Consider the following 27729-nt stretch of genomic DNA (forward strand, 5'->3'; position numbering starts at 1 on the left):
CACCAGAAAGACAGGCAGAACAGCAGGATCTCAATGCATGGATAAGACTATTGTGTGGGGAGGAGAGTTTTAGTTTATTAGGGGCAAGGGGGATCTTTCTGGAGAGGAAGAGCCTATATACATAGGATGGGCTCCATCTAAACCCAAATGGAACCAGACTACTGGCATTTAAAATTAAAATGGTTGTAGAGGAATTTTTAAACTACAGGCTGTGGGAAAACCAAAGTGTGCAGGAGCATGTCGTTTGCATGGAACATTTCTTAGGGATGAATTTATTAAAGGGGGAACTCTCTCCTAGCAAAGAGGATAGGAAAGAAGTTGGTATAGTGTAGGCAGAAACTAGCAAGGAACAGTCAAACATAAATACAATCAACTGAATACTGACAAAATGTACAAGTGTTTATATACAAAATGTTAGAAGTCTAAATACTAATATGGGTGAACTAGAGCCCCTGGCACTAAATGAGGATATTGATATAATAGGCATCACAAAACACTTGGTGTAGTGAGGATAATCAATGGGATACAGTAATTGCAGGGTACAAAATATACAGGAATGAAAAAGTAGGTTGCATAGTAGGCACTATGCATGAAAGAGTCATAGAAAGATAGAGTCAAATAAAGTAAAAATCTTATCAAACAGTATCATAGAATCTCTATGGATAGAAATTCTATGCATGAATAATAGGAGAATAGCAGTAGGAATATACTATTGACCACCTGACCGGGATGGTGATGATGATTGTGAAATGCTGAGAGAGATCAGAGAGGCTACAAAAGCAGAAAAACAACAATGGAGGATTTCACCTACCCTCAAGCTGACTGGTACACATCACCTCAGAAAGGGATGCAGCAATGAAATTTCTATACACCGTAAATGACTTCTTCTTGGAGTATCTTGTCCATGGGGAGACGCAGTTGTTGATTTAGCCCTACGTGGAGCACAGGATGTGGTCCAAGAGGGAAATATAGCTGAACCACTCAACAACGGCAACCATAGTGTAATTACATTTAACTTCCCAATAGGGAAAAAAAATACCAGAGAAACCCACCATAGTAGCATTTAACTTCAAAAAGGGGAAGTACTCAAAAATGAGGAAGGTAGTTAAATGGAAATTAAAAAGGAACAATCAAAGGATTAAATGCATACTAACTGCATGAAAACTATTTAAAAATGCCATAACAGCAGTTCAAATTAAACCAAAAACTGTAAGAGGACCCAACAATGTCATCATGGCTAAAGAGCAGAGTACAAGAGGTCATTAGAGGCAAAATGGCATCCTTTCAAAATTGAAAGTCAAATCCTAGTGAGAAAAATAGAAAGGATCATGAACTCTAGCAAGTCAAGTGTAAAAGTATAATTAGGCAGGTAAAGAAAGAATGTGAAGAGCAACTAGCTAAGGACACAAAAAACAAAAATTCTTTTAAAAAAAAATCAGAAGCAGGAAGCCAGCCAAATAGTCAGTAGGGTCACTGGACAATCCAGATACTGAAGGAAGACAAGGCCACTGTGGAAAAGCTATGCGTTCTCAAACTTCATTGCAGCATGACCCTCTTCTAACAAAAATTACTACACGAGCCCAGAATGGGGGACCAAAGTCTGAGCCTCCCTGAGCCCCATTGCCCCAGGTGGAGGGGGGGAAGGAGAGGAAGCCAAAGCCCAAGGGCTTCAACCCAGACTGGGGAGCCTGTAACCTGAGCTCCACTGCCAAGCGCTGAAGCCCTCAGGCTTCGACTTCAGCCCCAGACCCCGGCAAGTCTAAGCCAGCCCTGGCAACCCCATTAAAACGGGGTTGTGACTCACTTTAGGGTCCTGACCCACAGTTTGAGAACCACTGAGCTAAATGAATACTTTGCATCGGTCATTACTGCAGAGGATCTGGGGGAGATACTCACACCAACGCCATTCTTTTTAGATGAGAGATCTGAGGAACTGTCCCAAACTGAAGCATCAATAGAGGTAGTTTTAGAACAAATTGATAAATTAAACAGTAATAAGTCACCAGGACCAGATGGGTATTCACCCAAGAGTGCGGAAGGAGCTCAAATATGAAATTGCATAACTATCTGTGGTATGTAATCTATTGCTTAAATCAGCCTCTGAAGCAGAGGACAGGAGGGTAGCTAATGTGACACTGGTTTTAAAAATTAAAAGGGGCTCCAGAGGCTATCCTTGCAACTACAGGCTGATAAAACTAACTTCAGTACCAGGCAAACTGGCTGAAACTATAGTAAAGAACAAAATTATAATACACCTAGCTAAAACACAGTATGTTGGGGAAGAGTCAATACGGCTTTTGTAAAGGGAAATCATGCTACACTAATCTCCACAAGCTTGTTGAGAAGGCTGATCCAGTTGATACAGTGTGCTTGGACTTTCAGAAAGCCTTTGACGAGGTCATCACTAAATGCTCTTATCCCAGAACTGCTTAGTTTGCTTGGTGGGTAGGTTTTCTCATGGATCAGTAACTGGCTAAAAGATATGAAACAAGAGGTAGGAATAAATCGTAAGTTTTCATAATTGAGAGAAGTAAAGAGTGGGGTCCTCCAAAGATTGGCACAGGGACCTCTGCTAATTAATATTCAAAAAGGGGTAAACAGTAAGGTGGCAAAACTTGCAGATGATACAAAATTACTCAAGAGATACTTAAATCCAAAGCTGACTGCAGAGAGTTACAAAGAGATCTGTAAAAACTGGTAACTGGGCAACAAAATGGCAGATGAAACTCAATGTTGATAAATGCAAAGTAATGCACATTGAACACATAATCCCAGCTATACATACAAAATGATGGGGGTCTAGATTAGCTATAACCACTTAAGAAAGATCTTTGAGTCATGGTGGGTAGTCCTCTGAAAACACATGCATGGACAAACAAAAAAGCTAACAGAATATTAAAAGTTATTAGGAAAGGATTAATAATAAAACAGAAAATATAATGCAGAACTGATCAATGAAATGGTTTTTAATTATTCACTTTATTAATATAACTTCAAAAGCAAAGTTTTATGAATGAAACAACATTCATAAAACCGATTACCCCAATAACTGGCTAATTGAGTTTCACTTTCAATCCAATTGCTGTTTAAATCGCTGAAACTTACATTGTTTCAACATTGTAACTTCTGTTCCGTTTGCCATTCCTTACACTTGTCCATATTGCATCTCAAACTCCATTTTAACTTGTCCCAAACTCCATTTTAATATGCTCACTTCATTTTGTAAAAGCTTGCTGCAGCCTTCATTTTTGCAAAACCCTGCTGTAATCTTATTAGTTTAGTTTAAGTGTGTGAATGACGTATGTATGGATGATGGAATCAACCTCCAGCCTCAGCCTATCCTGATGAAATAAAGTGTAAACACCCAACAGCTGAAGATGCAGACAACAGCCCTGACAAAGTAAGAGGATTCCAGCCTCAAAAGAAAAGAACAAAAGTACAATTGAAGAAACATCAAAGCCAGATCCTAGGCTGAAAGTCATGTCTGCGATTGATGGGTGATCAATCACACTGGACCCAGAGGCAGTGTGACAAAGCAAGACCTATAGACTCTTGATTCAAACTAAAGCCTACAAAAAGGATGGGTGAGATGGAAGACTTTGAGGCGTAACATACTGCTGCCAACATGGAAGGGCATCGGTGCATGTCCAACAGAGACCCAGCTCTTCCTTGTACCCGGCTTTCCTGGCCAGTTAGCTGCCACAAGCTACGAACCCAAGCCACGAACTCAAGCTACATTCAGGACTGGTAACTATACAGCAGCTGCAGAACGTGTGTGTGTGTGTGTGTGTAAGTGTAAACCTGTGAATGAATGTGAAACTGAATGAAATGTTATAGCTATAACTGACTGCCTGCTATTGTTCTTTTTGTATTCACAAAAAATGTGACATTTTGTCTTATCCCCTTTAATAAGATCCTGCTGGATTTTATTGGTATAACAATAATGCCACTATATAAATCCATAGTACGCCCACATCTTGAATAACGCCTGCCGTTCAGTTGCCTCTTCTTGAAAAAGATACATTAGAATTGGAAATGGTTCAGAAAAGGGCTCCATAAATGATCTGGGGTATGGAACAGCTTCCATACAAGGAGAGAGATTTAAAAAAAAAAAAAAAAAGGAGATTGCTTACTTTAGAAAAGAGATGACTAAAGGGGGGATATGATAGAGGTCTATAGAAAAATGGTATTGAGAAAGTGAATAGGGAAGTGTTGTTTACAAGAACTAGGGGTCACCCAATGAAATAGCCAATTTAAGTACTGTTTCAAATAATACACTGTCAACCTGTGGAACTCATTGCCAGCAGATGTTATGAAGGCCAAAACTACAACTGGATTTAAAAAGAGAGAAGTTACTGGAAGATAGGTCCATAAATGGCTATTAGCCAAGATGGACAGGGATGCAACCTTATGCTCCAGGTGTCCTTAAACCTCCAACTGCCAGAATCTGGGACTAGATAACAGGGGATGAATCATTCAATAAACTGCCCTGACTTTTCATTCCCTCTCAACCATCTGGCACTGGCCACTATCAGAGACAGGATACTGGGCTGACCCAGTATGGCCATTTTTATGTTCTGCTTGTGGCTGCTAGAAAAAGAAATGGGAACTGGGAAAAAGGAGAAAAACGTAGATACCTTAACTTTTTGAAAGATAACCCTAACTTTTTCCCTGCATATATAGATTCAAACATATGACATTTTCTTTGACAAATATTCAGGAACAACCCTAATTATCAAATTTCCCCCATCTCCTCCATAAAGCCTCCAAATGTTTCTCAGTTGATGAATTTTCTACAGGTCGCTGTTCAGATTCAATGGCATTCATGTTTGGATATCTTCTGGCTGGGAAAATATTTACAAAATAGACATAAAAGATGAAAGACAACAGACAGGGGAATTAAAGCAGCATCATTGCCAGAGCTGACAGAGAGAAGAACTAAGCTGTCTCTTTGTACTTGAGATGTCCGTTTCTTTCATGAGATAGTTGAAGCAGTAGTCACAGAGGCTGTGCTGAATAGGGAGTGGGGTATGCATGTTCAGCAGCAGTGACTAGAAATAGCTGGCTAATGAGTAAAAGTGCAACTGAAGGAGTGCACAGTAACACCATTGGACTTCGGGCTCTGAACCTGCTGTGCTGTGCAGTGGGCATCTGATTCTACATGTGGTGAACTCCGAGTCCCACACCTAGTGATGTCACTGTGGGCCTGCTTTTAAAAGAGGAAAATGAAATAAGCATAGATATGGCTGCATAAAATCCAACTCACAGCCTAGAATCACACTCTGAACATCCAGTGCTTACCACCGGAGCTATGGAAGACCTGGATTCACATCCTAACTCTGCCTGATTTGTATTCAGGAATTTGAACCAGTGTCCCACCTCTTAAGGAGTGCCCTAACTCCTGGGCTATAGGGTAGTTAGGGCGAGTCTCTCTCAATTTCTCCTGTTGAAGTGGTTATACTTTTTATAAAATAATTACATATTAATTGATCCAAAGAACTATAACAAGAATGACTATAGCTTGGTGGTTAGGGCAGCCACTTGGAAGAGTGGAAACCAACTTTCAAGTCCCTGTCCCACATCAGGAAGAGGGGGGATTTGAACTTCCATCTCATATATCGGCATGAGTGCTCTAACCACTGGGCTATTGAGTAAAAGACTGATCTAGCTGTGTATTGTGTGGGGCCTGATGCACTAATTTTGTGCATGTTGCCAGGGCATAGCTGGGAGTTAGGTGCCAGGGTAAGGATGGAGGCAGTGCACAGGCACACTAGCAGAAATGTAGGTTCCACTTCCTGGAAAGCAATTAATGGGAAGAGAAATGTGTCCTTTTGGGACATGTGCTACTGTAATACAAACAACAATATGGCTTTTACCAGTGCAAACTCTGCAGGGCTCTAAGACCTGCCTACAGTGACATGCGCTTGACATGGGGGTTGGCAAAAGATAGGGGGAGGGGAAAGAGAATCACCAATTAGGTCCAGTGAAATCTGACCTTCACCAATCACACCCAGAAGGGAATAGCAATTCTTGGTGGCTCCTGAAGGAACACAACAAGAGCACATACAATCTGACAGCTGAGGTGGTCATGCCAGTATTTCGATTATACGTCCCCTCGCAGAGAATCCACTGGCATAGGAATAAGGAGGCCAGGCTGGAGTTCGGCTATGTTCCATCTTTGACTTTGGGTATTTGCTATAGTATTTAGACATTGAACTACCTGATTGCACCTGGAAATCAGAGTGTTACGTGTCTATGCATTATAATTTGCAGCAACACTAATTTCCAAAAAAATGGAGGCTAGGTTGAGGCCACTTCTGTGTTACCCTACACCCAGAATTTCTGGAGTGGCATAGTAATTGAAATGTTTTGGCACAAGTTTTTTTTAACTGTTGTTTTCCAATATATTTGTTTTGTTTAGATTGCTATATCTCCTACTTAGACTGCAACCTTTTCATCTTGCTTGTCTTCTCTTCCCTAGTTACTTACAATTAGTGTCTAGGTTTCATAAAAGAATTTCTCAAACTGCAAAAAAAGTTTCCTTTTAAAACTTAGCAAGTTCATCAACTCCTACAAACAGTGATCATTCTTAAATTAGATTCTTGTCCGCAACCAGTTTAAAAAAAAAACAAAAACAAAACTGTTTTGCTACTAAGACCTTCTCAACTTCCTTAATCTCCTCCCCTCCCCCACAAATAAAACCCCCACAGTCTCACTGGGAATAAGTCTGATCTTGTGTATTCCATTGATCCTCTGGAGAAATGTTGCATAACCTAGGTCTGAAGAGAGCATTAGATTAGATTTACATGGCAGTGACATTCAATATGAAGCAAGCAAACTGTTGTTTGTATCCTTCCTTTTTGAAAGATAAGACCAATTTGTATTTCTGTAAACACATTTGAAAAAAGTCTTGTTTTGTTGTTGCTCAGAACAGACAGAATGCAGCATAAAGAGTCAAATGGAAAAACAACAAGAGGTTGATGCGATATGCCCTTCAAATTAAATCATGTAACAGTGACTTGGAAAAGGAAACAGCAGCACTGCCAAGGGAGAAGATCTCAGACTCAGCAGGGATGAGGGATAGGGAAGGTATGAGTTCTCAAAGAGTGGATACAATTATCCCCACTGGCTGAGGACTGGTGAGTGCCCTATTCCACCCTACTGACCAACAGGTGCTTCTGCTGCAGGTAAAGCCACTCTTCCATTCCTCACTGTGCATGAAAAGCTCAACTGTCATCAATGCCCACATAATTAGTGAGGATCAATCAACAGTGAGAAGCTCTGGGACTGGTCCTCCTCCAGTTCCTGCACAACTGCCTTCTATTTAAATTAAAGGAATATCAGAGTATACATTCTACACTGGACAGCAGTCAATGTTATCAATGTATTTATGCCTGTCTTTTCCTTATTGTACCTTTAGTGCATAAATACAACTAATTAGAGCCATAAAATACAATTACAAAAAGGATCCTAAGCTTTCAAATGAGAGATTTTACATATTTTATGTGAAAAAACAAGCCAATACATATGACTGACTTGTTCGCCTGACCCCATCCTCACCCGCCTACTGTGGCCCCCCTGCTCCCCCCACTTTGCAGAGCAAAACAGGTGTCAACATTTGAAAATGTGGACAGTCTTTTAAGGTGACCTTGGACTCTATAAAGAGATGGATCAGCTCAATTATCCAAATAGCTCAGAAATGAATACACTTTGCTGAAATTTGGCAAATAGCATGTTCCAAAAATATCTAGCCATGAGACCAAGCTCTCTGAGAACATGCATATTCACTTTCATGGCCCTTCATGGCCACTCTCTCATTTGGTGCTGAGCAGATGATTTTCACCTCTGATCAGCCCATGATTCCAGTCTCAATTGCCCACAGGTAAAATTTTCAACAAGCACCTTTATGCTTTTTCCTGGGCTGTCCCACACACTTGGTAAGTGCTGCTCGTATACATCCACAAAGCTATTTCAATAGCCTCCTTCAAATCCCTCCTCAATACTATTGCCAGAATGCATGCGTAAAACTTGAGAATGATTTGCTGCTGGTGTGCAAAGACCACTGCCTGCCATGTTATTACTGTCTCTTTGTTTACTTGTATCCATTTATTGTCTCATCTTATACATAGATTGTAAGCCCCTTCAGGCAGGGACTGTCTTTTTGTTCAGCACCTAGCACAATAGAGCTCTGGTCCAGGTATGTACAGTAAGTAGTACTCTGAGACACTGTGTGCATTATGAGATTATATTCCTGAAATATATGATATGCTTAGAACATGGCATTCCAATATCCGAGAGTGCTCTGCAGTAAATGCTCAATCTAAAAGCTGGGGCGGGGGAGACAAACCTCTGGTAATGTTTGAAGAAAATGCACAGTTACAGAGTGTTGCAATAATGATTGGCACAGCTGACCTTGGTTCTTCACAGAAAACCATAAAAGGAGAATGCTTGTGTCAATATTATGTCTTCTCACCTGTTCAAAAGTATGCCTGCATCTGTAATCAGCTCTTTCCTCCCTTAATTTCCCCATGAATCAGTGGAAATTCTGACTGACTGTAAAAAGTACTTCATTTCCTGACCTGGCTGATAGCTTTTTTGGGGTTCCTCTTAAAAAGAAAGAAGTCTCCGATTTATGTTATGTCAATTTCCAACTGAAAACAACACAATTGGAATCTCTGGCAGTTTCTTCCTTAATTGTTTCTCTACTTTAATATAAATGCAAATTTTTTGCTCAACAACAAAAAAAAGGGGGGGGCTGATTGTCAAATTAAGTCAGTGTGTATTAATTATGCATTAGTGAAGATTATTCCACAATCCTTGCAAACAGTCTTCAAATAGAGGGCAAGTGCAAAAGAATGTAATTTTTCTTAATAATAAATAAAAAAAGCACAGTTCTTGTTAGAATTATAATCAAGAGAGATAAACTTGACAAATTGCATTCTAAACTGTGCTGCCGGGGGGGGGGGAGGGTTACAAACAGCTGGTGTCTATATCCAACCATTGTGCGATGAGGCACATCTCTTCTCTGGGAATGCTGGAGGGTATTTAAGCTGTCTTTTTCACTTCATGGCTATTTTTCCCCCCTTTCATAGCTTTTCAATGCAGACTGATGGAAGGGATTGTTGATTAAATATTAGATAACATTTCCAAGACTTTTCATTTTAAGCTATTAGCTGCTAAGCTGGTGACTGCTAAGATTAAAAAGGGCAGCAATTAAGTTGGATGGAAGGGGGTCACTACTCTACATGGCACCCCCTGAGGCTGAACTCTTAAAAACCTTCAGAAGAAGAGATGAAATAGAAAAAACAGTGGGCTACAAGCAATACTCAGGACACCAACATAGAAGCAATTATACACACAAACTTACCCAAGAGTTATTTTGCCCATTTCCCCTTACCGAATACATCTTCAGTCATACCACCCCAGCCTGTGATCTTGGCAGATCTCAAAAACTAACAAGATTGATCCTCAGTACTTGAAAAGCAGCTCTCTACAGTAAAATCTATGCAGCTATAGGTGTGGATGGCTCATTAGAAAAGTCTTATTGAAAGCTAAATCAAATCTATAGCTTGATGTTCATGTGCTGTGCAAGGTGCCACCTTTTAGATGAGATGTGAACCTGAGTCCCTGCAAATAATAATTTTCACTTATAGGATACCTTTTATGGGAGGATCTTAAAGCATTTTACACAGGTGGGCGAGTATTTACATGGGAAAACTGAGGACCAGAGAGGTTAACTGACGGCCTATAGTCATATAGCAAGTCTGGTGAAGTGGGGGAAATAACCCCTCTCTCCTGACTAATTCCCCTGTTTTAAATATCCTGCAAAAGTGGGATTAGTCCTGGAACCCTAACTAAATTTTATTCTGTTACATACAGCCTGCCTACACACATCTTTCCAACGTCCTGCTTCAGTTGATCATGATATTCTGCACTTCTTATCCTGAATACATACACTTGATGAAAAGTGCCATTTAAATGTAAAATCAACTCTTCTAATCTACTCTTCCTCTCCCAAGATAGAGCTGCCAGCGCCCATTTCTCACACAAAACCCACTCAGACATACATCTTCTTTTTCTAAGATTCCTGCTTTAGTCTTTGCTAGAGCGCTTGGGTCTGGAACAGCTTATTTCTGTCTGGGAGTGTAACAAGGCTGGCAGCCTTTTATGTCTCATAGCTTTTGGGGGGACCACATGCCTCCCCTAAATCCTTTGCTGGGCATAGCTCCAGTCTGAAGTCTCCAGAGGGTATGGAGCTGGCATAAGCTGACTCCTAGCTCACTCCCTTGCAGGCCCCGCAGCACCCCAGGGGGAGGGGAGGTAGCCTGAGTGCAGTGCACTCCAGCTGTCCCTATTTGGCAGAAGGTCCCTAGTTGGTGCAAACATAGAGCAGGTCCAGACTGCCCTAACCAGGGCTAAGTCTAGGGTTGCCAGTTGCCCGTTTTTTTACCAGAAAGTTTGGTCAAAAAGGGGACCCAACAGTGTCCGGTCAGTATTACTGACTGGATACCAAAAGTTCAGTTACCCAAGTAACTCTCTGCAATTGGCTTCTGTTGTGCTGCCACGAGGGCATGAAGAGCAGCTGCTGCTAGGGCTGGAGGAGCACTCATGAACTGCCTGGCTCCAGTAGAGAGAGAGATACCCAGGAGGAGGGATCCTGCAGTGTGTGAGGAGAGGGGCCAGTGGTTGGACTCACTGCCCAGGACCCGTTTTCAGCCTCCTTTGTGCCTCGCCGTTGTCTTGCCCCAGTCACCCACCCCAATTCCCAGACTGCGGCTCTCCCTTCAACCGTCCTGCCCCAGGCACCCCAGCATGCAGCTCTCCCCTTCCCGTCCTGCTCCAGTCACCCCATCCCAACCCCTGTGCTGCCCCAGTCACCTCACCCCCGCACTGCATCTCTCTTCCTCCTGCCCCGTCCTGCCTCACTCACCCCACCTCACACCCCTGGACTGCGGCTCTCCCTCCCCCCATCCTGCCCCAGTCACCCCACTCACACCCCCAGACTGCGGCTCTCCCTCCCTCTCCCAGTCACCTCCCTCCACCCCCAGAGCGTGGCTCTCCCTCCCTCACTATCCTGCCCCAGTCACCCCCTCACACCCAGAGGGGAACTTTCCTTCCTCCTATCCTGCCCCAGTCACCCCCATCAGCTGGCTGGGCTGCAGGGAGGGATGTGGAAAGAGCAGCGAGCAATGTGCGGGGTGTTGGGGAGGAAGAGGCAGACCAGTGGGTGAGGGAGCTTCTGGTGCTCAATAGCCAGTTTTCACCAATTAGAAAGTTGGCTACCCTAGCTAAATCAGAGAGTTAGTAAGCCATTACCAGCTCCCCACAACCCTTCCCTCCTCATTCATTTTGCACTCCCCCACACCCACAACTAATAAAATTCTAGGGGCAGATTCTCTGTTGTGTCTAGCTTCTGTCACATGGACTAGAATGGGGCTGCTGGGGAGAATCACTAATATTACACGCTAAAAGCCATTTTCAATAGATGCCCTAAGTCATGGAGAACTTTAAATTCAACATATAGGATTTTGTCTTTCATCTGCATTGTCTCTCATGTACAGTGAAGCAGTAAACTGCATCATAAGCTACCCGATTCTTATGAATTTAATGACGATCAGAGCATGGACTTCAACGCCAATTTCACTTGCTTCAACTTTCTATTCAGGTTTGTAAATTAATCTTTAATCATTCTCAATACGATTCTATTGAATTGATGGTAAAATATGGAGGCTACCTCCATTTACACAGACATTAAAGAAGAGTGCAGCCTAGCAGCTGTAGTGGTGGCTACGTTTGAGAGACACTGAGTTAAAAACTGTTTTTAATTTTTTTTTTAAATATATGGACTTTTCTGCATCAGTGCAATTAAAATTGAATTATTTTTTTTGCTTTTAGGAAGGTGGTAAAAACCGAGTTATATAAGTATCCCATCTCAAACATTTCACAAATCCAAAAGCAACCTCGTGTGGGTGAGGGGGAAGCATTTAGTGACACAAGAACAGTCACATGAGCAAAGAGCAAATCATTTAAAGGGCCATGTTAAACTGGCGCATCTGACCTCAAAGCTCCACCATATAGTGATATGAAACCTACAAGAGCACTGGGGCAGAGAAGGCAGCCCAGCTGTCTTGTATAACTTTATTACTTGAACGGGCAGCCCTTTGAAATTTGGATGAACTGTTGTTTTGTTTTCTAAAACCATGCAAATGTTTTAGGTCAGATACTGGCTACAGCAAGAAGGGTTAAGGATATCAGAAAAATATTTGCCCTTCAGACAATGGAAGAAGAATGAAGCATTATTATACCTTAAGGGGTAATAATGTTTAGTGTTAAATATAAACTTTGGAACTTGAAACACCATTTAATGCAGAAAAAAAACCAGCAAGTCTCCTTTCTACCAATGCATTTCTCTCTTTATCAATGCCTTCCTTTTTCCCTGCTCATGCTTCTCAATATAAAATGCTCATGCATCAGGGCTAACTAATCCTCTACAGCCTTGCACCCTAATCTAGTCATTTACATCTGTGCCAAGTAGATGTGGAACCCTGCAGTTTTAACTGGGTAGAACTGTATACAGATTTTGCACAGATGCAAGTGATTACCCAGAGTGCAAGGCAGTGCAGAATCAGGTCCATTTTCCACCTACTTACAAATTGTGCCAAGGTGCAATAACCCAGCATCCTCAAAATGCTGCTCTTATACACCTCAGGAGTTTGTCCCTGCTACCACAGCTTTTCAAAAGCTCTGAAGCATGTCCCAGAACCTCCTGTGTGGAGAGACATCACAGGGTTCTCACTGCCAATAGATTCCACACTTCATTTGTACAGGTACTTTTGATCCTGATGCATTGCAGGATCCTATTTGCTAGCAACAGCTGCATCTCCTTTGAACCATCATGGGTACCTCAAAGCTCTAAAGATACTGGCTGACGCAGCTTAGGGGATGAGAGCCACACACAGGTTCCCAATGGAGCTTGCATATAGGGTATGTCTAGACTGCAATGAAACACCTGCAGCACTGAATCACAGAGACTGGGTCAGCTGACTCAGGTCTGGGGGGCTTGGACTACGGGGCAAAAAAATAGCAGTGTAGACATTTGGGCTCAGGCTGGACCTCTCATGGGGTGTCAGAGCCTAGATATTTATGCTACAATTTTATATTCCTGCACCTCCAACCCTGTGAGCCTGAGTCAGCTGACAGCCAGTTACAACCCATGCTGTGAGGGTCTTTTATTGCAATGTAGACATACCCACAGTGAACGAGGTGCATTATAGCTGCCAAAAACAAGAGGCAAAGAGGAGGGAGGGGCCCACCTTGTTTCTTGGGTTGGGAAATATTTACAAAGTTTCTTGAAGCAGATTGGGTGAGCAGTGTCGCCCAATTATTAGTCTGTCCATTTTTGGCACGAGCAACTTTTGGCCAACTAAAAAGGGCAAAAGTATTAAACTGCTTTAGGCACATGATGCTACCCTTTAATGGATAAACACATGGCAAGTAGCTGTCACCCCTTCTACATATATTATACCTTTGTACACATCTGGTACAGGGTCAGGTTCTCAGGAATTCCAGACACAAAGTAGCACAGTTCCAGAAATGTTTGGCTACAGTCATTAATTCTGCATTTACTTCATCATCACAGAATCAGACTATTCAAGTCATCAGTCCAAACTCCTGCCAGGCCAGGTTTGTCCTTCAGGATAACCCTCTGTAATTCAGTGGAACAGAGGTAGATTAGTAGCTTTATTATTTGTAAAGGGTTGTTATTCACCTTCCAATGGCTTCCCAAGTTATGTAGGAATAATTTTCTCCTCCTGCTCTGGCAGGCCTCATCCCTGAGATACAGACTGTTGAGCCCCAGTGATTCCACCACCTAGCTTCAGCAGCTCAATCTGGGGAGGGAGAAAGAAAAGGATTCCCAACCCACTATAGGCAGTGGGGAAAGCACCATCTAATAAGCAACCAGTGATCCATTCCTACTACTTCTGGCTACCTGATCCTCTTGTCATCACCCTCCACATTATTAGAGTACAGAAAGGTAGTTTTAAATCAAAAGAGATGATAAAGCAAGAAAAGATCACTGTGATCATCTGGTCAGACTTCTTGTATAAATACAGACCATAGGGCTTCCCTAAATTAATTCCTGTTTGAACTAGAGTAAATATATAAGAAAAAGACTGAGTCTTAGATTTAAAGATTTCCAGTGATTGAGAATTCACCACAACATTTGTGAACTGTTATAATGGCTAATTATCCTCACTGTTAAATTTGTGTGCCTTATTTTGAGTTTGAATGTCTAGCTTCAACTTCCAATCACTGGAACTTTTTACACCTTTGTTTGCTAGATTGAAAAGCTCTCAATTACCAATTTTTGTTACCCATTTAGGTTTTTATATACTAATCAAGTCACCCCTTAATCTCTTTATTAAGCTAAATATATTGAGCTCCTGGAGTCTCACTACAAGGCATGTTTTTCAGGCCTTTAATCATTCTGATGGTCCTTTTCTGACACCTCTACAATTGATCAACATCTTTTTGCATTGTAGACACCAGAATGGGGGAGACTATTCCGGTAGCGATCGCACCAGTGCCAAATTCACAGGCAACATAACCTCCATACTCCTACTGTTTATGCTTCCAAAGATCACATTAGCCTTTTTGGACACAGTGTCTCACCAGGAGCTCATATTCAACTGATTTTAGAGAAGCGTCAAGAAAGGGTGAGAAAGAAAGATGGAAGATAAAGAGATAAAAGGAGGGGGGGGAAGAGATATTGAAAGCTCGAAGGAAAAAGGAGAGAATGCAATTCAGGTAAAGGACGCGAAAAGGAAAAAAAAAAAGACTAAAAGAGGAAGACAGATGAAAAGATGGAAAATAAAGAGTTATAGTGAGTCCCATTTGTTCTTCGATAAGTGCCAAAAATGTTATACCTAAATATATACAAAATATAAAATTTCATGCAAAATATTAGTATTAATCAACATTAAGAAATCAAGCTTTCAAAAGTTAGGAAACTCCACAAGATAAGATGGAAAACTTCAAAGATCCCAGCTGTTCTGAATTCCTAGAGCAATAAGACACAAATGATTGGGCACATTCTTCTCCAACCCCAACATATATGGTTTTGACTGAAATGTAAAAAAAAAAAAAAAAAAAAAAAAAAAAATCACCTTACTGCACAAGTATAAGAAAACTGAGCATCCATGTTGCAAAAGCTACTGCACTGAATTTCTTCAGGAACAGCCCAGGGGGAAGAAAGTTGGTTTAGGGGATGTTGACTTGTGAACCCACAATCTCGGATTGTACATAGTCATTAAAAACAAAACAACTGCTGAAGGGATATTGCTACAGCTTCAAGAAAACAAAGCAAAGCAGTAATCTCTCAGCAGAGAGCAAGCATAGAACATGAATCTAACCTAACAGGAATTTGTCTGAGAAGAGTATGAGCAACGAAAAGAGACAGGTGATAATGAAAGCTAGAATTCAACCTTAAAGAAAGAAATGGCATCAAACTAAAATCTAGTCAGTTTCAAAACCTGAAGTAGAAGACAGTTTCAGGTACAACACCTGCTCTTTATCCCTCTGCTCATTGTGATTTTCCATTTTCCTCTTTTTAAAAAATGGTATCAGTCTCTCCCTTCTTGGTGTGAAATGGCTAGGCAGCTGGTTTCTTTCAACCGATTTCTTTACTTGACCAGTATATTCTCATTGTTTCCCTTGTGCTCCCCATTGTTTGTTTTATTCATCAGTTCTATAGTTCAATAGAGTCTAGAGTCTAGTAGAGTCAATAGACTCTAGTTCAATAGAGTCCTTGTCATAGCTATATTAATATAAAATAATAATCCACACAAACAGGGGAGAAGAAAAACTGACTATATGCAAACCCATCAAATGCACAAAGCAAATAAAGTGAAAAAAGTGATACATTTGTCTCTAATCTTTTGGTTACAGTCATCTTGGGTGTCACTTGTATTGAGGTAAAACACTTCCAGAGAGAAGTGTGGTGGTTATGTTTCTGTCACTTTAACTATCATTTTGACTGCCTGCAAATGCTAGAATAGTGAGCAGGGATGAAGTGAGCAGGGATTTCTCCTGGCTTTAATGGAAATAAGCCCTCTGAGTTTATGCTAAACCATCCCTCACAAAACCTGATGCATTCCCAGGGCTAAAGTTGCGCTCATAATTGTCATGACAGGTTTCAGAGTAGCAGCCGTGTTAGTCTGTATTCGCAAAAAGAAAAGGAGTACTTGTGGCACCTTAGAGACTAACAAATTTATTAGAGCATAAGCTTTCATGAGCTACAGCTCACTTCATCGGATGCATTCAGTCCACTGAATGCATCTGATGAAGTGAGCTGTAGCTCATGAAAGCTTATGCTCTAATAAATTTGTTAGTCTCTAAGGTGCCACAAGTACTCCTTTTCTTTTTGCGAATACAGACTAACACGGCTGCTACTCTGAAACCTGTCATCCCTTACTTTTATCCCTAGTTCAAGACAATTATGAGCGCAAGGTTAGCCCTGGGAATGCATCAGGTTTTGCATGTACTCTTCTTCCCAAAAGTGTCCCTTCCTAGGGGAGGAGATGATGCCACTGACCCCCAACCTCTTTAAAGACTTCCCTTCCCCTTTCCCCCACCCCTCTACCTGCGATTACTCAATTTGCAAATTGCTCAAAAGATACTTGCCAGCCCATTCCTGCTGCCTATGCTTCTCCATGCTTCCTTCCTTAGCCACAGTGCATCATCCCTGCTCATCCCCGCTTCTGAAATTGGTAGAAGATCCTCTCCTCTTCCTAAGCCAATTGCTACCTGAAAACTAGGCTGCCCCCTCACTAGCCACCAATGAAGTGTTCCAGTGATGAGCAGAAACATCCATCCTTCCCCCAAAATCATGGAATCACTTATCAGGAAGTAAACTGCTGAACATTGCAAAGAGGCAATGCAGCAGCTTGCCATGGAATCTGATTAGGGTTCACACTGGTGCTTATGTTGGTGTACATATGACACTCAGGGCAGATGGTTTATTCACACCCCTGAGCGACATAAGTTATGTCAACATATGAAAAGATTTCAGCTTTAAAATCTAACTGGCACCCTGTCAAATTCATAAATTGTCCCCATTTCATGATTACAATAGTGGTCCCAAGAAGAGAAGCAGAAGCCTCTGAATGTGCTGTCCAACCATCCATTAAAAGTTGGTTCTCATTAAAGTATTTCTCTGCTGATTGTCACCAGCACCTGCTTAGTAGGAGCAGCCACGCAAATCTGGAATCAACTTTCATTTTAGCTTTGTGGCTCGTCTGTGAAGACAGGAGCCAATATGGGCCGATCTTATGGCAGTAGTTAAGTGGTACATAAAAAGCTAACTGCCGAAAAGAGAAAGCGAGGTAGGGAGAGAAAGGAAAGCACTGCCTCATGTTAGCACAGCTAAAGAAGAAATTCTTGCTTTAGGGACAGGATGTAGCAAAGAGCCAATGCTGGAAAAGTTAGGGAGAGAGGGAGCTAAGAATGTGAACACCGTTTCCTAAGTATTTTTTAGATCAGAGTTTAATACTACTAGAATTTTGATGGTCCAAGCACATTTTGAATTAAAGCCACACCCATTTCTTTGCAAGGCTCTACACCAGCAATTTTCCTCAAAATCTCCCACAGTTGCAATTCCAACAGTGTTAGTGCTACTCCAGTCAGAGAACAGGCATTTAACACAGTTTCACCTAAACCTGCTCAGACCATTACACCTCAAGATGGGGTGCATGCTCTTGTAAAAAGGAGCAGTATGCTCTTCTCACTTCACATAGCCTGGATATCAAAACAGACATGCTAGCCAGCTAGGAACCTAGACATGTCCTCATGTCACAGCCACACAGCCTTGTAACTCTTGCCCCTCCTATGTCACTACCCACATGCAAAGGTGATGGGGGTCGGGGGGGGAAGTAGGAGGTCACCCCCCTCCCCCGAGATTTGTTGCTTGGCTTGTTACAACAACACTGCAAAGCCAGATGCCTTCTCTCTGCCCCTCCACTGTCGGCAGGCACAGGTCATCTCTGCCTACATGCAAACACCATTGTTACTATAGGACAAACATAAAATGTTCACTTGTCTGAGGGCAGGACTAATTAACCTAGTACTGAACATGGATGTTCTTTACTGTTACCAGCATAAGCTAATATAGGAGCCAAATAATTTACTGCCATGTTCTAAGGATATTTATTGGAATCATTCCTGCACTTTTTCCTCTCTCATAAAGTAGCTAGTTTCTCTGCTGATGGATGTCCTCACTTCTTGTTTGCTATCGATCCTAGATTGTAGAAGAATAGTAAGACAGCCTTTTTTGGTGCATTTACATCACACAATGACATGCGTCTTAAACGGTGAATTAAGGTTTCTGATACTATCATCCCCTACAGTTTGCCATGTCATTTCAGAAACTTCTTCTCCAAGCATCTTAATTGTTCATTGTCTTGCTTCTTTTTTTAAGATTGACTTTGTCAGCTTCTCCTAAGACGAAGACAATTTTATCATTAATCAGAAACATTCTGTTGAAATAAAATATCATCTAACTTGCTGGCTATATGGAAGAACTTCTGTGGTAAGAATGCCCTCAATAATCCCAAGGTAATCTGAAACAACTAACAGCACCTAGCTCAACTTCAAATCACAGTATCAGTGAATAATCACAGATCTACAATGCTGATTGGAATGCACTGGGGGAAGCAAAAAATTTGAGTAATTTAGGTTAACTACTAGAAAACAGACTTCTGAACGTTTATTCCAAAAACTAACCCTACTCCTTAAAGACATCTTCCCCCCCCCCCCCGAGACAAGATTAGCACATTTCCAACTTGCACTTCAGAAAGCCAGTGCTCTTTGTGCTCCGGGGGTACTTGTGCCTTTGATCCAAAGCGGTCCCAGTTGAGTCTTGGCTCCTGTAACATACTACACATATTGCAAATTCAGCTTGTATATCATATCTTTTTTCCTGATGCTTCCCAGGAGTGGCACGGGAGGGGGGGGTGGACTGGTGTGGGCTATAGCTACCCCAGAATTTGCCTTAGTGCTCTCATAAGCATCCCTCCATGGTTGGTGGGTATTTAAGGCAGGCGCCCCACTCCCCAGGGCTGGGGAGGGAGGCAACACCACCTTCCCAGCGCACAGGGGATGGGGCGCGCACTGCCCTCCCAACCACGCAGTGCTCCGGGAGAGGCCATGCCACTCTCTCAGCCAACACTCCAGGGCTGGGGAGACAGGCCACACTGCCCACCCAGTGCACTGCGGGGGGGGGGGGGGCAGGCTTCAACGGGAAGAGTGGGGCCAGGCTGGGGCTGGCCTCCTGAGCCCATGATTCACCCGCCGCCATGCATCCCTCCCAAAGCTGGGCATCTGACCAGCAGATGCTGCTCTCTAGCCACCCAGCTCCTGCTGCAGCAGTCTGCCCTTCTTTGGGAAGTTAACCCAAAGTTAACCCATGGCTGGCTTGGCGCTGGGGGAAACTCGCCCGATGCTAGAGGTGACTGTGCCCAAGTCTCTGCAGAGGGAGCTCCGCTGAGCTGGGGTGGGGGGGACTGTCTGTGCTGGTGCCTCTAGCTCAGAAGTGGGCGCTGCAGCTGCACTGAACAAGCATTCAGCCTCCTGCAAGCTTGGCTTAAAGAGACAGTGTATTGACACGGTCACTGAGACATGCACAGAGACACCACCCACCCACACAGAGTCTCAGTCTCCCCCAACACCGTCTCCCTCTCTCACAGTCTCCCTCGTACACTCCCCCCAACACATACACTTCTAGTATTAGCGGTGTTGTTGCTGTTATTTACTGGTACGTCCTATTGAAATGAGCAATGCACACATTTTCTGCAATTTTATTCTTTCAAAGTTTAAGGATTACAGTACTGTTTTGTTTTTTGACAAGTCTGTGCCCTTCATAAGTTTGATTACTCTCTTATGCTTAAATTGAATTATTTGAGTAGTAGTGCTAAAATGCCTAACCTATCCTAATTGGAGTAATCATCATTACTACTTTTACCATATTGTGCTTTGTCATTCATTATTTAAAGTGGCACAATCAAATAATTGTATCCTTCTGTGACATTATCTAATTAAAATATGACCATGCAAATCATTGTTGCTACCACTGTTATATAATTGCAACAAATCTTATACAAAGTGTGACACATGGCCAGAAAGGGTTAAGCTGCTTGCAGGCTAACTGACCCAAATTCAGTCCTTAGACACATTTTGGTAGATAATGTTTGTGTTTACACATATATATTGTTAGAGGTTAACAATGTAATCAAACAATCCCCATTATGTTGTATTCTGTTAATTCAGAGATCAAAAGCACATCTTAACATTTAAATAAACTGTAAACATAGTAATATCACTGTATTCCTCTTTGAAATGTATAGCAAGCCACCTCCGAATTATGGAAAACAGGCAATTGCCTTATGTTAATCTGTGTAGCTAATTACTGGCAATGCTTAGGAAATAGGCAATCATGGAGACTTTGAAGTAGACCTATTGTTTGCCTAAGGACTCCAACCTGTAAAGAGAAGGCCTGGAACTGTATAAAGACCCGTTGGGTCCTGATCCTTTTAATCTCAGATCTGCTTGATGCTTCATGCAGGGGAAGCTTAAGCCATAAGGCTGAGATCACCACAGTCCTGTCTGGATCACCCTGAATATGGACATTGGACTATAATCTATGGACTAATTCTGAAAACTCTTTGCAATTACAAAGCTCACCATCTCTACTATGAATCTGATCTCAGAACTGTACTCATGTCTGTATGAGTATTGATCTTTTAACCAATACACACATTAACCAAACTAAAATTTATTAAAAAAAAAGAATTGGCTGTAACCGTGTATTTGGGTGAGATCTGGAATATTCCTTTACCTGGGAGGTAATTAGTAGAACTTTCTTATATGATGATTAAGATTTTCAATAATCCTCATCATATTTGACTTGGGTGTCTGGGTGGAGGCCTGAGGCTGGGTTGCTTTAAAGGAACTGTGTTGTTGGTTTCTGGGTAACCAGTGAGGTATTATAGAAGCTGTTTTGTGCTGGCTTGGTAAATCTAAGTATTGGAATGTCCAGCTTTGGGAATGGTCTGCCCCAATCTTTGCAGTTCACCCTAATTGAGTGATCTCCTCAGCATGGCTCCCCTGGGATTCTGGTCACACCTTCCATAATGTTAATTTAGCTTGTACTCACCTTAACAGTGCCAGTTTAAAAAAAAATTAGCTAAACACAGTTTTACACACTGTGCACATGAAGGTTGCTTATTTTCAAATTGTATTATATCTGTAAAATAACTTAAAATTTGCACAAAAATAAATGCAGTTTCAAGTCCGATACTAGTAATGATGGAGTCAAATGCTGGTGACTCACATACATGATTGTGACTGGAAAACAAATGCCAAAATTAGAAAAATTAATTCCTATTCCTAATAAAAGGAAAAAATTGTTAGAAGTAAATACATTTTTAGTGGATTTGAAAACAATTGACTAAAATAGAGTAGATAATGGCAGTAACTGTGTCTCTGTTAGAGAAAGTACAGTAAGCAGATTTTATTTCTCTCTACTAAGGATAGCGTACACAGTATCAAATTTGTGTTTCTGATACCTGTGTTAGGCTCCAAAACTGATACCTCAAGGCTTGGGATCGGGAATATTTTGATGTATTATCTCTTGATCTAAAATTTACATATAAACTTAAAATATGGCTTTAATTGGTGTTTTCATACTTTTTTCTTTCTTTATATAGGAAAAAGATACAGTGCTCTGGTCAGCTAATTTCTAAGTTACTATGTGCAAAAAGACTAGTTTTCTCAGGTGTGCAAGTTGCCCCCCCCCCCAAACCAATATCTGAAATGGCGCCCTGGCATCCTCCCCACCTGGTTCACATCCCCAGCTTGTGGCTCCCTGCCACATGCCTGCTGCAGCTGCATATGCTCCAGCCCACATTGATGACACTTAAGTTTGCAAAATGGCTGGGGCTCAGGAGCCACATATACCCAGCATTCATCCCCCTCTCTGTCCTCCATCTCCTGCAGCTACTGCTAAGGTCACAGGACAGAGCAGAAGGTACCCAGGTAAAACCTCCTACAGCATCTGTGCTCAGTTAACCATCTCTAGCACTGATGTCCCCTGCTCCAGATTGATTGCAGTGCAAGTTGCTGTATTATGGCTCCGAGTCTCCAAGTCTTAAAAATATCCTACTTTGCCATGTAAAAATGGCTAATTTTAAAATATAATACAGTACATTCTCCAATTTAAAGTAGCTAGTTATTAGTTATATTTAACTAGTAATTATTTTCCAGAATGTTCTGTTTGGTGTTTATGTATTGATTTAGGGTTTTTTTTCCTATTGATTTTCTGTGAATACAATGACAAGAAGAGGATAAAAATATATACAAACACATTTAAGTGCATATTAAAAAGTATGCATGCTCACAAGATGTATAGCGCAGTCCCCCCGCCCTTTCTGATTTTCTGTCTGGCCCACCTCAGTCTCCCCACTCTCTTCCCAGCACCAAGACGAGACTGAAGCCACCCCTGATGCTTCATCTGTGGTCTTTACTCAGGCCAAGTCATACCTTTCTTCTTAAGTAGTCCCATTCATGCTAGTGGGACTTCCAGAAAAATAGAAAATTATTTAATGTAGAGAGGATAGAAACAGACTTCAGATGGTAAGCTGTTCAGGACAGGGACTATACAACAGCTAGCACAGAAGTGTCCAGCTCCCGATTAGGTCCTCTGGCCTGCACTAGAATACAAGCTACTACTACAGATTCCTTTAGAATTCCAGTTTTAATAAGGCAAGTCTTACTTCCTGTGTTAATGTCTCCAATTCTTTTTGCCTACAAATACCTTCTTCAAATAAGTGTTACCCTTCCCACAAAGAATAGACTTTTGCCCAATTCCTGAGATTTCTACAAGCTCTTGTCCAATATCTAATTTTCCCCTAAAGTTATAATGTTCCTGGGATTCTCTCAGGTAGAATAAATCTTAATTCCCTTAGTTTTGCCCTTTCAGGGCAAGGACAGGGTTAGGCCTTACCAGGTCAGTCCAAAACAAAAAAAAAAAAAAAAAAACAAAAACCACACGACCTCCATTTATATGGAGATCCCCCTTCACACGTACGTGGGCGCATGCACACACACACAATCTTCCTATCTCATTTCAAAGCTATTTATGTCAACTTACATAACTGAGGTGAAATTTAGAATTTAAAAACAACAGTTAGTTTATTGATGCTGAGAGGTTTTGTTAATCAAGCCATACTAATCTTTGCAATCAATATATGTAGCTAGCTTCTCTCTCTCTCTCTCTCACACACACAAAAGGTGTAGAGAATTAACCACTCTTTAAATCACAGACTTGGTTTCCTGAGACATGTTGATATTTTTCATTGATCAACGTTCACCTCAATTGCACCTTTGGGAAACTACAAAGTTTTGTAGATCACATTTTTTCCTTCATTTGATCAAAACGTCTAACAGCAAAAAAATGCCAGATACCCACCGGAGTCACTTATAGCAAGATATGTAACTGTGGACTAGTGTATAAATGGAAAAAGCTGTGCTGAGGCTGATAGGTTGCACACAAGTTTCAAACATAAAACATGTTAAATCAGTTCAAACTTTTATTTTTAGTACTTGCATGTTAAAAGTCCTCAAGTATTATGCTGTTAGGATTACAGGTTCCTTCCACACCAACTACAGTTGACAAGAACAAAGAATGTTAAAGAGGACAGAAAGATTTGTAAGAGAAATATAAAACATACCAGTTTTCCTCATAACCTTTTTGGTATAATATACTTCCATCAAGTGAAATACAGCCTCTGAAAGTATGGCCAGTATCTAGTGTAGCAGAGCTCCGACCGTGTCCCCGTGAGTCCTATGCTTCCAGGCAATTTATGCTAGCTTCAGAGGCTCACTGCAACCCCCCATGTAGCCTCCCTCTCTCTCTAGGGCCAGGGACACAGTCTACTGAGCCCTTTTCATCATAAGCCAGCAAGGAAGTTGGTGAGAGAACTCCAACTCTGTTGCTCCTACAGCCTCATACCAAAACAGTTTAGCCTCCTGCCCTGACAGGGGGCCTGTTTTCCCCTCCCAAGAGATGTTTCTGTAGTGATGGGTTGGGGGGAACCCAGGCTTGCCCTCTATGCCGGGTTCCAGACCAGGGACCCTAAGGGTAGCAGGTATTAGCAGCCAACCTTTCACTGCCAGAGTTGCTACATTTCCCTGGGCTACATCCCCACAGCTCTCCTACTGCTCCCTTACTAATGACTTGAGAGCATCTTCATTAACCAGCCCTTCAGCTGCTCTTCCTCTCCTCTACCTGACTGGAGTGAGCCCTTTTATAGTATCATGGGGGCCTTAATTAGAGTCAGATGGTCACATTAGCTTAATGGCCTCACCTGACTCTTTGCAGGTTAATTGGAGTCAGGTGTTATCATTAGTCTGGAGCAGCCCCTGATCTGGTCAGTCATGGAACAGAAAACTGTAATCCAGTAGCCGGTATATCTGCCTTCTGCTACTCTGCTGTATCCAACTGGCCTGGGTCTATCACACTAGTAAGTGACAGCAGAGCAAAACATTTGAGTAATTTTTGCTTTCTGGCTCTTCTGAAAATAAGATGAAATGGCATAGGAAAGTTAGAATAGGCATAGCTTTGATTTCAGAAAAAGAAAAGGGTTTAATTTAGGAATAAATACAACCTAAAGGGCATGCTATAGGTACGGTGAAGTTCAGACTAATTTGCATAAACTGCTTTCTTCTCCCCACACTTGCAGCTGCATCAATTTGATTCAGCTTTTCATATATTTACTTTGTCCTATCAATTAAAATGGGTGATAGTAAACAATGTGCTGTGAAATCACAATTTGAAGTTGGAAGCACACTTCACCTGTGGATCTAGTTTTGGAAAATGTATAAGAGTTGGTTCAAGCTGCAAAAAAAAAAATGGGGAAGAGAGAAGTAGTAGTATAGGGCCAATAGTGGTCATTTAAAAAATGAACTGAAAGCTTTTGAGAATCAGGAAATCTTAATTCTGTTTCCACCACTCATTCACTGTGCAGCATTGGGAAAGTCACTTCAGCTTTGACTTGATTTCTCCTTGTCTATTAGGGCTATTCAGAATGGCATTGAGACACCTAATTACATAACCAACACACAGTTACAACAATATACATACACAATTATTGGCATGGCAAAAGGTGCTAACAGCATGCACATTAGGTGTCATTGATATGTAAGCATTCAGTGTGACTGTGTAATTAATAACTATACTCAGAGCATTAATAAGGGCATTGTGTGGACATTTGTTTGGCAGGTGAAACTCTGAGGTTCCTTTTTGTGCAGCTGCTCTGCAACACAAGAAAAGTAGTTGCCCAGGCCCACCTTTCCAGGCCATGACCTCAGCGAGCAGCCTTGGGACACGTCTTCTGTGGCAGCATTGTGGCAGCATTTTAACGTGGCTTGTGTGGTGGCAGCATAGCGCTGGGAGAGATCTCTCCCATCTCCAGGAGGGGAATAGCTCTCAGCGCTGGGAGCGCAGCTCCCAAGACAAAGGTGTCTTCCCTGAGATTTCTGCAACAGGCAGTTAACTGCCTATGTGATGTCTGTTACCAAAACAGATCAGAGAAACAGGATGCATGTACTTTTTGTAAATAAACAAGTTACACCATGAAAATATCCAATTCCTTGTCAACAATTACTGCTCCAAATAGGAAACAATTGCAAAAGCCAGAGTTCTGCAGCCCCTCAGCAAAGGGACAACATTATTATGAATACTGAATACTGTATGTTCCAGACCCTAGGACCCATCATCACAGGATGCAAAGGGAGAATTCCTAATACACCTCTACCCTGATATAACGCGGTCCTCGGGAGCAAAAAAAAAAAAAAAATCTTACCACGTTATAGCTGCAACCATGGTATATTGAACTTGCTATGGGTAGGGAAGGCTGTGCCTCCTCAAATAGCCTGGCCCTGCCCCGACTGACCCCTCAGAACCCCCAACCCATCCAACCCCCCCGCTCCCTATGCCCTGACCATCCCCTGAGACCCTCTGCCCCTTATCCAACCCCCCGGCCCGGCCCGGCCCGGCCCCCTTAACACGCCACTCAGAACAGCATGTGGGAGCCAGCCATGCTGCCGCCATAGATGCCAACTCTGTGGGTGCTCTGGGGCTGGAGCACCCACGGAGAAAAATTGGGGGGGGCAGAGCACCCACCAGTAGCTCCCCACTCCGTACCCACTCACCTCTGCTCCGCCTTCTCCCCAGAGCCCGCCGCCTCTCCCCCCTCCCAGGAATCAGCGGGTTGGCGCGGTGAGCCCGGGAGGAAGGGAAGGAGTGGGGAGGAAGGAGCGGTGCCGCACTGGGGGAAAGAGGCGAGGGTGGAGCGGAGGTAAGCTGGGGCAGGGAGCGGTTCCTCTGTGCCCCCTCCGGTTACTTGCTGCGGCCCTCCCCGCCCCAGCTCACCTCCTCCTACCCTGAGCGCGCCACCGCTCCGCTTCTCCCCCCTCCCTGGCTTGCGCAAGCCTGGGAGGGGGGAAGGAGGGGAAATGCGGTACCGCGCTATATCCGATTGCATTATATCGGGGTAGAGGTGTAGTTATCTGCTCAGGCACTCCTTTCCGGACATGAGGCTCAAGGAGGAGGTCTTGAATGTAGACCACAGCCTTTCTTGGGCTGCTAGAATGAAAACAAGGAACAGGACATAAAAGGGGAAGCACATATTTAGGCTATGCCTCCACTTGCAGAGGGTTTTTGCGCTGTCCGTTTCTATGGTGATAGCAAAGCGGTGAAAGAAAAGCACGGGTTTGTGTACTCACTCACTCACTCTGACACCTGTAGAAGCATTTACATTTGCAGCCCTTCCATCCCTGCTGAGAGCAGCGCTTTAGGACAGATATCCCACAGTGCAGCTCTCTCCATTTTGACAATAGGCCTTGTGGTAAGGGGTGGGGGGTGATCGTGGGGCATCCTGGCTCCCTGCACAGCCCCCTCTCCCCAAACACTGATCAGCTCTAGTAGCTCAGCATTGCTCCAAGCAGGGGGTCATTTGCTCTGTGGAGCAGCCAATGTCACCTGGGCAGATGATAAGCGAGCACTTGCCAAGAAAACAAGAAGGGGAGTTTCAAAGTTCCTGGGGCTTTACCGGGGGAGGGGTGAATGTCTGTTTACCTGGCATCAGAGTAGCAGACCTGCTGGCCAGAGTGGTCACCTAGGCATTGTGGAATATCCTCCGGAGGCTAAAAGCTCTAGAAACAGGAAGAACGGGTCTTCACTTGCACATCACTGAAAAAGCATCACCAGTAAGAGCTGTACGCCTCTCGTGGAGGTGGTTTTATTTTTGTGCTGAAACTTCTGAATTTCACCACAAAGTCACTGGCAAGTGTAGACACGCTCATGTTTTTTGCGCAAAAAAGGGACTTTTTCTGCTTTAAATGGCAAGTGTAGACATGCCCTTAGAGTGAAGAGATGATGAGTCCTGAATAAAAGCTAAGAAAAGAAACTAGGAAAAATCATTGTTCAAGTTACTACACCTATAGAAACATTTTTAAAAAAATCATTTGTCCTAACACTTCTGTATTAATATATTTAATCAATTTCCTGCAGAGTGCAAGATCTTTTTAATTAAAATGGAAGTGGACCACCACTTATTCTTACATAGCAATCACTCTGTCCTTGGGGATTAGATGAACAAGTTAAAGGCTTTTTAA

The 27729-nt window shown here is 42.5% G+C and overlaps 1 long non-coding RNA gene across 1 annotated transcript in view; it reads right to left on the bottom strand.

The window, feature by feature from the left end:
- The window catches only part of LOC122460286, a 67284-nt gene extending 39901 nt beyond the window's left edge, over window positions 1-27383 (bottom strand). Inside the window, exon 1 of the long non-coding RNA XR_006281517.1 lies at window positions 27191-27383. This is a non-coding gene — a long non-coding RNA (uncharacterized LOC122460286). The remainder of the gene's footprint in view (window positions 1-27190) is intronic.
- Window positions 27384-27729: the final 346 nt, after the last annotated feature.

Source organism: Dermochelys coriacea, chromosome 5 (assembly GCF_009764565.3).
Source record: "Dermochelys coriacea isolate rDerCor1 chromosome 5, rDerCor1.pri.v4, whole genome shotgun sequence".
In the NCBI taxonomy this organism is placed as follows: domain Eukaryota; kingdom Metazoa; phylum Chordata; order Testudines; family Dermochelyidae; genus Dermochelys; species Dermochelys coriacea.